Source organism: Onychostoma macrolepis, chromosome 10, assembly GCF_012432095.1.
Source record: "Onychostoma macrolepis isolate SWU-2019 chromosome 10, ASM1243209v1, whole genome shotgun sequence".
Lineage (NCBI taxonomy): Eukaryota > Metazoa > Chordata > Actinopteri > Cypriniformes > Cyprinidae > Onychostoma > Onychostoma macrolepis.
The window spans coordinates 21,979,232-21,990,628 of record NC_081164.1 but is presented as its reverse complement, the minus strand read 5'-3'; the positions used below and the strand labels follow the sequence as shown (position 1 = coordinate 21,990,628).

General features: G+C 34.1%; 1 long non-coding RNA gene across 1 annotated transcript; it reads right to left on the bottom strand.

Moving 5' to 3' along the window:
- Positions 1-780: 780 nt before the first annotated feature.
- On the bottom strand, positions 781-10,293 carry LOC131547881 (uncharacterized). Its single transcript, XR_009273046.1, has 3 exons — positions 10,189-10,293; positions 7,764-8,289; positions 781-1,045 (listed from the first exon to the last, which is right to left on the bottom strand). It is a non-coding gene; the product is annotated as an uncharacterized LOC131547881 (long non-coding RNA).
- Positions 10,294-11,397: the final 1,104 nt, after the last annotated feature.

The following is an 11,397-nucleotide window of genomic DNA, read 5'->3' as shown; positions in this document are numbered from 1 at the left end:
GCATCATTCATACAAACCATTAAAACCATTAAAAAATGGTTTTCTGTATTGTGCTTTGGGACATATTCCATTAGGATTTATTGGTTTTAACAAGCCACCAATAGAAGGTGACCAATTACCAGTAGAGACCAACAGGGTCCATTATGTTTCCATTAAAACCAATACAAGTCCCATTATAACTTGTAAAGCCATTACAAATTTTGTGGTGGCGTCTATTGTTTTTTTATTCAACATTACATGTTATTACAAATGCCTGCAAAGGGAGCCAAAGGCCTGGTAATTGCTGCTGTTACACTTACAGGACGATCATATCCTTGTTTAATAAGCTATTGACCAAACAATAATCTTTCATTTTTGGCCACCTTTTTTGCTATAGATGACACAGCCTCTATAATTTCTTCAACAAAAAACATGTGGACATCACAACCCTCACAAAAATGAACCATGGTTTTCGTAGTAAAACTGCTTAATTTTCTTTTGCGTGATTTCTGAATGCTTGAGACCATAAAATCAGTCAGACAACTGTATTACTGCCATAGGTAACTGTCTAGAGCTACAATTTATTTATTTATTTACTTGTATATTTCATTAAAGATCTATTTTTTTTACTTCCATAATATTTGAGGGAGGGGGCACAACAATACAATCTTGCTTACGGCACCCATTTGGCCAGCAGTGGCCCTGCTTCCCATTGACTTCATTTGTATTTTTTGTCCAAATGGGAACCAAAACGGTTCAGCAGAGTCGACAGTTTAGTAGCAGCTCACACACACTCGAACAAGCCATTGATATTTGCAGTGTGTGACGTTAAACTGTTGTCTTTGGGTACATTTACCTTTAACACTGACATTTACAGTCTGTCTGGGGTCGCTGGCGAAGCGTCTGCGTGGGGATTTGAGGATGCGATGCTGTGGGAAACGTCCCGGCGCGCAGCTCCACGTGTTAAACTTATGCCGTTAATTACTCTCCCAGATGATGCCAAACACTTCTGTCTCTAATGAGGCTCCTGGGAACTTAGTTGTACAGAAATCGAGTCATGCAACAACTAAAAGAAATGAGAAAAGAGGAAACAATGACACAAGATACTGAGTATGTGTAACCGGGGTTAAATGAGTTATTAAAAGACAGCAATGAAAGACTTGCATATCAACAGGGAGCAAAATTAACATGTGAACTTTGTTAGTGTCATTAATTAATGGTGTTTCCTCAAATCATAACACTTGTTGAGGAGATTTAATTCACTAAGTGATCAGATGCACCATTTTCACCTGCAGGAACATAAAACAGGTGAAAACACTCTTTTGATGTACCCTAGCAACCACATAGCAACACCCTGGAAACCTACATTGTAACGCCACTCAGCAGTGTAATTTTAATATAACCCGAAATACTATTTTCTAGTTTTTTATTAATATTTTACAATTATTTCCATTTTTATATTTCCATTTAAATTTAGGTAATGTTTTAGTAATTTTGTTATGTACTCTCATTTTTATTATCTATTTTTAATAACTATACAGTATTTTTTTATATCAGTTTTAGTCTTATTGCAGTACATCAAGTAAACCAAAATACAAATGAGATAAAATATGTTTTTATTTTATATTGTAGTTAATTTCAATTTTTATATTAATATTTTGAATTAGTTTTATGTTTATATATTCATTTAAACTCAGGTAGATTTTTTTTTATTTTGTTGTGTGCTTTTATCATTTTTATTAGCTTTTTTAAATGGCTAAGAAGTATTAATTATTATTTCGGTTGTAGTCTTTGTTATTGTTGCACATCAAATAAAACAAAATGCAAACAAAAATGTTTGCCTAGGTAAAAGTTTTTTTTTTTCATTTTGAATTAGGTTTTATTTTAATATTTTCATTTAAATTTGTCACTCACATTTTCGTCAGATAATGTAAAAATCTGGTTTCAATACAAACTTGTTATATTTCTTAAAAATATCATTAATACAACCAGTAGAGCAGCTGGTAATAAAAGAAGACAAATGGGTGTTATTGTAAGCCTCTGTTATTTTAATTCTTGTTTGGAATCTCATTTGCACCTTTCAAAACATGAAATACTGTTGCCTTATTTTAATCAAAATTGCAGGTGTTTACAAAATGTGTCTTAATATAACCAGCTGTCCAACTGTGAAAATACATTTCCACCTTGCCTGTCAAAAAAATCAGCATTCAAAACTGAGAGACAAACAAAGCTGAACTAACAGATGAACGCATATAGACACCTAAAAGAAAACCAACAACTACCAAAAAAACTAACAAAACAAAACAAAGAACAACAAGACAAAGTCTGCATATTAAAATGAAAAAGATTTGAGCTTTTAATAGATACAAATATATCAGCCAAACATCAATTATGTAGCTACTTTTCACATTGATTGATTTGTTTTGACCTTTAATCATAGCTTAGTTAACACAATTATTGACAGACAAGTCAATGCGTATTAAAAAAGAGCTTGTAATAACCCGGGAACTGCAACACAACAAATCAAGAGTCTGTTGAGAGTTGAGTCGAGTTAAACATCCTTTGATATCATGATCTATGTGTTATAAAATTAATCATTCTCAAAGTCAAACCTCCTGTATCTGGAGTCAGTCCAAAGACCGAGTACAAATCTCAAACAGAAAGTAATTATTTTCTACTTTGAAAAGCTAATTATCAATTTAAGTCTTCTGCTGTCAGATCACCAATTAAACGTAATTACATTAGCAAACACTTCTAGGAGAGGAAGTCTGTGACGCACTGTGTCTTGTGAGCTTTTTATGTTACAGACTTAAAAATTAAAGCAGTGGGAAAACGTGATAAAGAACTGAAAGGAATAGTTCACCCAAAAATGAATTTGCTGAAAATGTCCTCACCTTCAGGCCATCCGAGATGTAGATGAGTTTGTTTCTTCAGCAGATTTGGAGAAATGTATGCTCAGCAATGGATCCTCTGCAGTGAATGGGTGCCGTCAGAATGAGAGTCCAAACAGCTGATAAAAACATCACAATAATCCACACCACTCCAGTGCATCAATATATGTTTGTAAGAATCAAATCCATCATTAACACATAAACCATTGGTTCTGTCTAAAATAGATCCATAATAGTAATCTATAATAATACTTCCTCCAGTGACAAAAGTCCTGTTGTCTCTCACATCAAAATCCCACCACGTATTTGTTTAGAGCTGTTTTGGACTGTTTTGGCTTGTAAACGGTGCTTGATCTGTGCAGATTTCACTTCTGATTCAGACCTGACCACTTTTTTCACTGGAGGAAGCGTTATTATGGTCTCATATTTTAGCCAAAACCACGGTTTGAAGTTAAAATGTCTTGATGGATTTGTTTCTTACAAACACGCAGCATTTGTCTTCTCAAGTTGTTAACTGATGGACTGGAGTGGTGTGGATTGTTGTGATGTTTTTATCAGCTGTTTGGACTCTCATTCTGACGGCACCCATTCACTGCAGAGGGTCCATTGCTGAGCAAGTGATAGAATTCTACATTTTCCCAAATCTGATGAAAAAACAAACTCATCTACATCTCGGAATGGCCCGAAGGGGCAGTAAATCATCAGCAAACATTAATTTTTGTGTGAACTATTCATTTAAGAGGGTAAAACCTCAAAACCAAAAACATTCAGAAGCAATTCACTTCAGTATTACGAAAACCATCAAATTTGTCAATTGCCACTTTGACTCTGCACACTAGTAACCTTTTCCCTCTCGTATTTTGAGTGTAATTCTCAGATATGTAGAGATCATGAATTATGCATGTCTTCATATGGCTCGATTAAGCTTTCCATATTCAACTCAAAGCCAGGTGGCATGAAATTGTACAGTTTAACGTGGCTTTAAAAGTATTTATCACGTGCAAATCACAGATACAATTTACCTGGCAGTTATTATTTTTCACGGCAAGATAAGACGCGAGGAATGCATTTACATGAAATGGATCTGCAAAGGTCAACGCATTTGCTAAACCTCAACTGCAGTTTTTTTTATTTATAACCCAACACAAGCGACGGCCTTATCAGCATTCTGCCATAATTCATGATTTCACATATTGTGCGAGTCTGAATAGACATTTAGAGCTAAAACAAACCTTTTTCCCTTCTTGCTGCTGTTTTTGGTTTTTCACTGTTGAATATGTTTATGCCTCTCTTGAACATTCAGTGAATATTAGTCATCTCAGTTTTAAAAGCATCCACAGATTCTTCACTTGAAATTTAGCGGATGTTTTTTCATCCAAAGCTTGTTTGAAAGCACCAATCAATCCAAAGAAATTGTACGCTTGCAGCCTGTGGTTTGGTAACGTGGTTATGTTGATTCACTGTCCATCGGCGTGGAACGTTATGGCTGATAACTTAATGCCCGAGGAACAACAGCTCATTCAGCTTTGGAGTAATTAATGATGATTACATGCTCATGTAGCTCGTGTTGTTGTGTCTCATGCCATTAATCATGATTGTGCTTCCAAAGAAACAAGCTGAGCACACAGTGACATGCCAGCGGCCTCTGCATTTCCCGTCAGGTCCAAACCGTCACTGCTGAGAACAACGCCACTTGAGAACGTGATGAACGTACCTGAAGCACATCTGAACACCTATAGTACACTAAAACAGAGAAACATGCTAAATAAGAGCACTCCCTTAAAGGGAGAGTTCACCCAAAAATGAAAATTCTGTCATTAATTACTCACCCTCATGTCGTTCCAAACCCGTAAGACCTTCATTCTTCGTATAAAGTTATATTCTTCATAACATTACAGGTGAACCACTGATGTCACATGATTTTAATGATGTCCAAACTACGTTTCTGTGCCTTGACCTTGGTAGGATCCTTGCAGTCTATGGAGGGTCAGAAAGCTCTCGGATTATCAAAAATATCTTAATTTGTGTTCTAAAGATGAACGAAGGTCTTATGGGTTTGCAAACAACATGAGTAATTAATGACAGAATTTTCATTTTTGGGTGAGCTATCCCTTTAATGATATATGTGGCAATATGGTTTACATTAATGTCCTATTACTTTTGATTCAAATTGATTCAAAATTTTAATCAAATTCTTTTCTTGACATGAAAAGTTTATTAAATGAAACACCCAGAATTAAAATAATTAAGTCATTATTGTGGAAGAAGAGTAAATAATTGAGAGTTACATTTTGTGTAAACATGAACTAAATTCAATTATTAAGAATTTATTAATAGTTTTGTTTTACATTTTTTAAATCAAAATTTTAATTGCCATTTTTAAAATATTTTCCATTTTATTTTTCACAAAAAAAAAAAGACTAAAAATGTTAATCAAATTAATTTCACGATGTGATAATAAATTGATCAGATTAAATGCTGAAAATCTGACAGATTAAAATAATTACTTAGTAAATCATTGACTAGTTTTTGGATAAAAATGAACAAAATTCCATTACTAAGTATTGATTAAAAAGTCAATTAAAAAACAGCCATTTGTTAATATCTTTTTTTAGTGTTCTTAAAAAATAAATAAATACATAATAGTAAAAAAGCTAATTAATTTCATGTCATATGATGATAATAAATTAATCGGATTAAAAGATGAAAATTTGAAAATAAAACATGAAAATAATTAAAAGACAATATTGTGGCAGATTAGCAAACCATTGATTAGCATCTAATTTTTCAGTAAAATTAATTCAATTTAATTAAGAATTGATTAAAAAAGTCAATTAAAAATTTGGTTAAAAATGTCCCTTAAGTTTAACATTTTATTTGATTTAGATTTTTAGAATTATTTTTTAAAATTCATTAAATGTTAATCAAAAATAAATTCATGATATGCTGATCAATTGATCAAATTAAACGCTAACAAAATCTGACTAGAGTCTTATTTTTGGGGATAAAAATGAACAAAATTCTATGACCAAAAAAAAAAAAGGAGCTAAAAAAACATAAATACACACGTCACTTTCAATTGTATGTTTCAACCACAGATGGCGATAGAGAGGCAAAAGTTTCATAGTTCAGCTTGCAAAATACAAAAAAATAAATAAACATTACCATTAAATTAAACCAGATAGTTATTAGTAAAGAAAATGTTTTACTAAATTTCTCCACAATATTTTACTCACCAACAATGTTTTAGTAAATTTCTCCCAAAAATACACTTCTGGGAACACTATTTGGTGACAAATCAAATGAATCAGTGAATCTTTTCATTCAAACCGGGTCAGAATATTAAACCTGCAGCACTACTGGAAAATGCAGTTAAGCTACTGCTGTAGTTCTCCAACTATTATAGACAGCATGGTTCAATTAGTAATCAACATTGTGTCAGTTTCAAGTAAAGAAACATGTAAAAGGACTAAAACGAAACGAGATGAGGTGAAATTACACCATGAGCAGCACTGAACATGAACTGCCAGAGCCTGACGCTTTTAATTCATGAAATCTCTCCATATTCAAACACAAATCACGTCTAATTGAAAAGAGGTGTCAAAAGCTCTCAGAGAGCGAACGCTCTTCTCCCAAACGCAGATGTGGGGAAAATCGAAGAGCTGATATCTCATTTAACAACACGCACTTAAAGCGCGTGATGGACTAAAGCCCTGATGAGCAGACAAGGAGATTCATATCGATCTGCACCGCTGTCGACTATAAGTGTCATTAAATCAGCCATGCAAATGACCAATCCTGCCTGACCGCTGTCGTCCCAATCCTTCCCAACGCGTCAAAACACCAACCTCCTCGAACCCCTGAACGACTGCATTCACTCGAAGAACTTTGAGGCCTGATTAGAAATCCTATAACTTGTTTTGTTTAGACTTTTCCATCAAATTAAGCCAATTAATGCTCTTTGAATTACATGCCACAAATCACATTATATAACAAAAGTTACATCTGGTCAGATAATGTATTTCTTTTTTGTGTGTTTTTAGTTAGTGTGAGATTAGCTTGCTAAGTCCTGCGCTATTAAACCTTCATAGAATCATAAACTTATTATTTTAGTTATCATTAAAGACATGATATGGGATGCATTGACAAACTATATTAGGGCAAAACATGTCATGCACCTCTCAAATTTGAGATTTTGGGTTATTTTGCTATAATATAAGTGAACAGAAAATACATATTTATGTATTTTATTTTATTGAACTTTATCTGTATTCTGTATTTGCTGAAAATCTGTCCATTTAAAATAATTAGAAGACATTATAGTGGCAGATGTGTAAATCAGGGACATTTTTAAGACTTAAAATGTAATTAAAATTTGATTCATCAAATTCGCGCTGAAGATTTGCTTACAAAATCTGACTAGAGTATCATTTTTTTGTTAAAAAATTCTATTATTGAGTAAATTCATAAAACAATCAGTTAAAAATGGACAAATCAATTTCTTGAGCAGCAAATCAGCATATTAGAATGATTTCTGAAGGATCATGTGACACTGAAGACTGGAGTAATGATGCTGAAAATTCAGATTTGACATTTTAACAGATATTCAGATAGAAAGCAGCTATTTTACAGGGTAATAATATTCCACAATTTTACAGATTTTACTGTATTTTTGATCAAATAAATGCAGCCTTGGCAAGCAGAAGACACTTCTTTCAAAATATTAAAAAATCTTAATTATTCAAAACTTTCAATGAATGCATATGGCACTTGTCTAATAAAATGTAAAAAATAAATAAAATTGCATAGTATATTGTATTTTACATTCCAAAATGTCACAGTGAAAGCAAACAGAGTTTGACTCCACATCTATGTGTGCGTCACATTTCTTACCTTATCCTCACATCTCTCTGAAGGAGGAGCTCACAGTATCCATCACCTCCATATCATCGGCACAGGCGCTCATGATGTCATTATTGTCGGCAGGCAGCAGGACTCCTCCTTTATTGGCAACAGAAGAAATATAGAGTCCCGGGCCGAGCGCAGAGCCGCATGAATCTCAGGGCCGTGTCGGCAGTGCCATTATTCAGATGTGGGGCGATTGTAGATGGGCTGCCGTATCAGCACCACGCGTGGGTTTGTGTCTCCTGGATGGTGCCTCGTGCACACGGCAGATTTCATTTCCAGGATTTATGACTTATTGTGTGCTGGTGCGGGATCTTTTGAGGTTATAAACAGGAGGTTTGGTAACTGTTATTCTCTCGCTGAGAAATGTGGGAATTGCAAACGCATACACTTGTTTGTTGAAAACATCCAGAACTGCTATCAGTCCTCTTATACTGCAGAGGAATTGGGGTTTGATGCATCATCCTGTACTGCGTGCAAATCCTCTCAGGGGATCTGTGCACATCCACATAGCCTATATTCAAGAAGAAAATCTTGGGTTTAGTTCACAAAGTTAGGAATATGTTATTTGAGAGATATCATTACTGCACTGATATGTATGGAAGCTCGTTTCTGCTATGGGATAGAATTGAAAGATATAAACTTAATAATCTGAGAAAAAACATCCGAATTGTGAGATAAAAAGTCACAATACCTTTTTTATTTTTCATTCCTTGACGAGGGAAAAAAAAAGAATTGCAAATGAATTGCAAGGAAAAAAAGGCAGAATCCTGAGCTTATATAATCACATTTTTGTACCTGTTTGTCCTCAGAACTGCAAGTTTATACCTTGCAATTTTCATTGAATTGTAATCATGTGATAAAAAATCACAATTAGCTTTTTCTTTTTTTAAATTCTGTGGCAGAAATGGGCTTCCATAGTTATGCTATATGTCCACATGAACAACACTATTAAAAACTGATTTAAAAATTTATTAAAAGTTCTAGTTATGAAAAATAGTTATGAAAATTCTAATTATTTGAATATTTTTAATTGCCATTTAAAAAAAAAAAAATTAAAACTAATTGATTAAAATAATTTTTCAATAAATAGATAAAAAAATGCAAATAAATAAGTAAAAATTAACTAAATTAAAAAATAGTACCGTATTGACCCGATTATAAGACGACCCCCCTTTATCCAGATGTACCTTTTGGAAAAAGGCTTTTTGAAAACCAAATCTGTTTTTTTCTCTCTCTCTCTCTCTGTAAAACATATTTTTTTCTTAAATTATTTTTCCTATTTAAATTTTTGTTTTGAAAGTATGGTAAATACTGGTAAAATGTACCAACAATGACATTGAAAAATATACACTTTTTGATATACCATAAAAATAACAGGTAACCCATCTGAATTATATAACATTTAGGCTATCCATCTCATAGTAGCCTACCAAAATTTAATTAGCAGTAGAAGTGAAATCTTATTGTAGTCTTCAAATCTGGGTACTGTCTTCTGTTTTAACAGGCTAACATGACAGTCACGAATAATGCCGCTGTAAGCTTATCGTTTTCTTTTGTTTTCACTCGCGATCTTTACGAAACACATTACATTACATATTTCATGGCACACTTGTTTTATGCGTGTTTGGCGCCACCTATTGTTGTGGGTGTATTATTGACATGTCAAAGTCTAGACCCAGAATTCGACCGTATGTATTTCCAAGAAAAAAAAATTCTTATATTCGGGTCAATACGGTAATTAAAAAGTATTTACTTAACAACATGACAATTTCGAAAAAAAAATTGCTAAGACAATAACTAAAATACATGATTGTGTGTATATTATAAATGATCAAATGAGTAAATTCATAAAACAATGCAGTTTTCAAAATTGTCAAAACTACGCAACAACTTGCAATTATCTGTTTCAACCACAGATGGCGATAGAGAGAAAGTTATGTAGTGCAGCTTGAAGTGAACAAAAAATATTAATGTAGCATTAAATGAAATAGTTATCAACAAATATATTTCTCAATATACAGTAAAACTTCTGGCCACGGTGCAGTGACTTCTAACCACACTGTTGGGTGGGAGATCCGTGCACATCTACATATATTCCAGAATAAAATCGTGGGTTTAGTTCTCAAAGTTAGGATTATGTTATTTGATATGATATCCTGATATACAATCTGTCCACATAAACAACACTGAAGCATCCTTCTTACTGATATCTGAAATGCACATCTCTGCATTTTATGTAAATGCACAAGTGTGTGCTTATATATGAGTATATTGCATTCACGTTGTGCATGAGTTCTACAATGCATCCCATTCCAGTGTGACCAATGCATCTGACCGAGTGACCTTCCACAAACTCCATATTCAACCAGAATCTTACATTTTCTGAAATAAGAATGCGAGTTATGCTTACCTTTTGTGGATGGTTGCCAGGGTGTTATACAGTTGCTAGGGTGGTCAAAACAGTCTCCTTCCATGTGCATCTGAGGGTTTTATCATCCAGCAGGTGAAAATGCTGCTTCTGGTCATTTATTAAAGACGCAGCACAAAAGACAGATTATTTGAATCACTAAAACTAAGAAAAAGCAACAGCAAACAGCTTTAATGAAACTCGGTGCATAATAATTTAATAAATATGACGCTCTGATTCACTTTGCTGCTCAAAATCGTCCCAAAGTTCCAATTTGTGCAGATTTCCATTGCCTATATGGATTAATATTTTGTTTTCTGCATGTTTTATGGATATGGATATTACTTTCATGTGAAACTCAATAAATAAAGCCAGATGCTGCAGCCAGATGTGATTATAGTGTCTTCTGCAAGAGAGATGAGGCGAACACCTGATGCATGGAGAATATCTGACTCGTCATTCTGCGAGATGTTCCGTCAGAATTGATTTGATATGAATCTGGCACAAACATTACAGATCACATCAGCACAGTAACAAAAGGGAGTCATGGAGAATCACACGAATCGTGAATAACAAAAGGAAACAAATAAACAGGCCGCCATCCAGCGCCAATGTTGAGAATATATCAAAGGAAAAAGCCCTCGTCTTAATGAAGTCGAGGCTGAGAAACATGCGCGGCGCCAACAGAATCTTAATGGCATTGTTATCGATCACATCTTAAGTCCAGATCCAGAAAGCGTCTGATCTGAAAACAATGAGGTTATCTGAAATCAAAGCCATCTCCCCTGCTGGAGCACATCAGAAGGAGCGTTTAACACCTTCCAAAAGCCTCCAGAGAGGCATTCGCATCCAAGCCAGGAGAAAAACGCTCTTCTTCCCGCTACAAACAAGCAGATCATGCAATCAGGGCCTTTGGAGCTTTGCGGCGCTTACGTTTCCTGCTGGTGCAAAACAGCTTGACAGATGAAGAACTCTACAAACACAAGTTCAGTATGTTGGTTTTACAAGAGAATATGGATTTTTTTTGCGACAGCGGCACTGGAGCATTCAGATTAAACGTTAATTATTTTACACTGCTTCAGCGTGCAAGATCAACAAATGAGCAACCTCAGTGGGCCCAACTAAACAGAGAGCAGCACCATTCAGAACTGAATTAGAATGACTTTCAAATAACAATTCCATTTCATTTGAATTAATGTAGTACTCAGTATG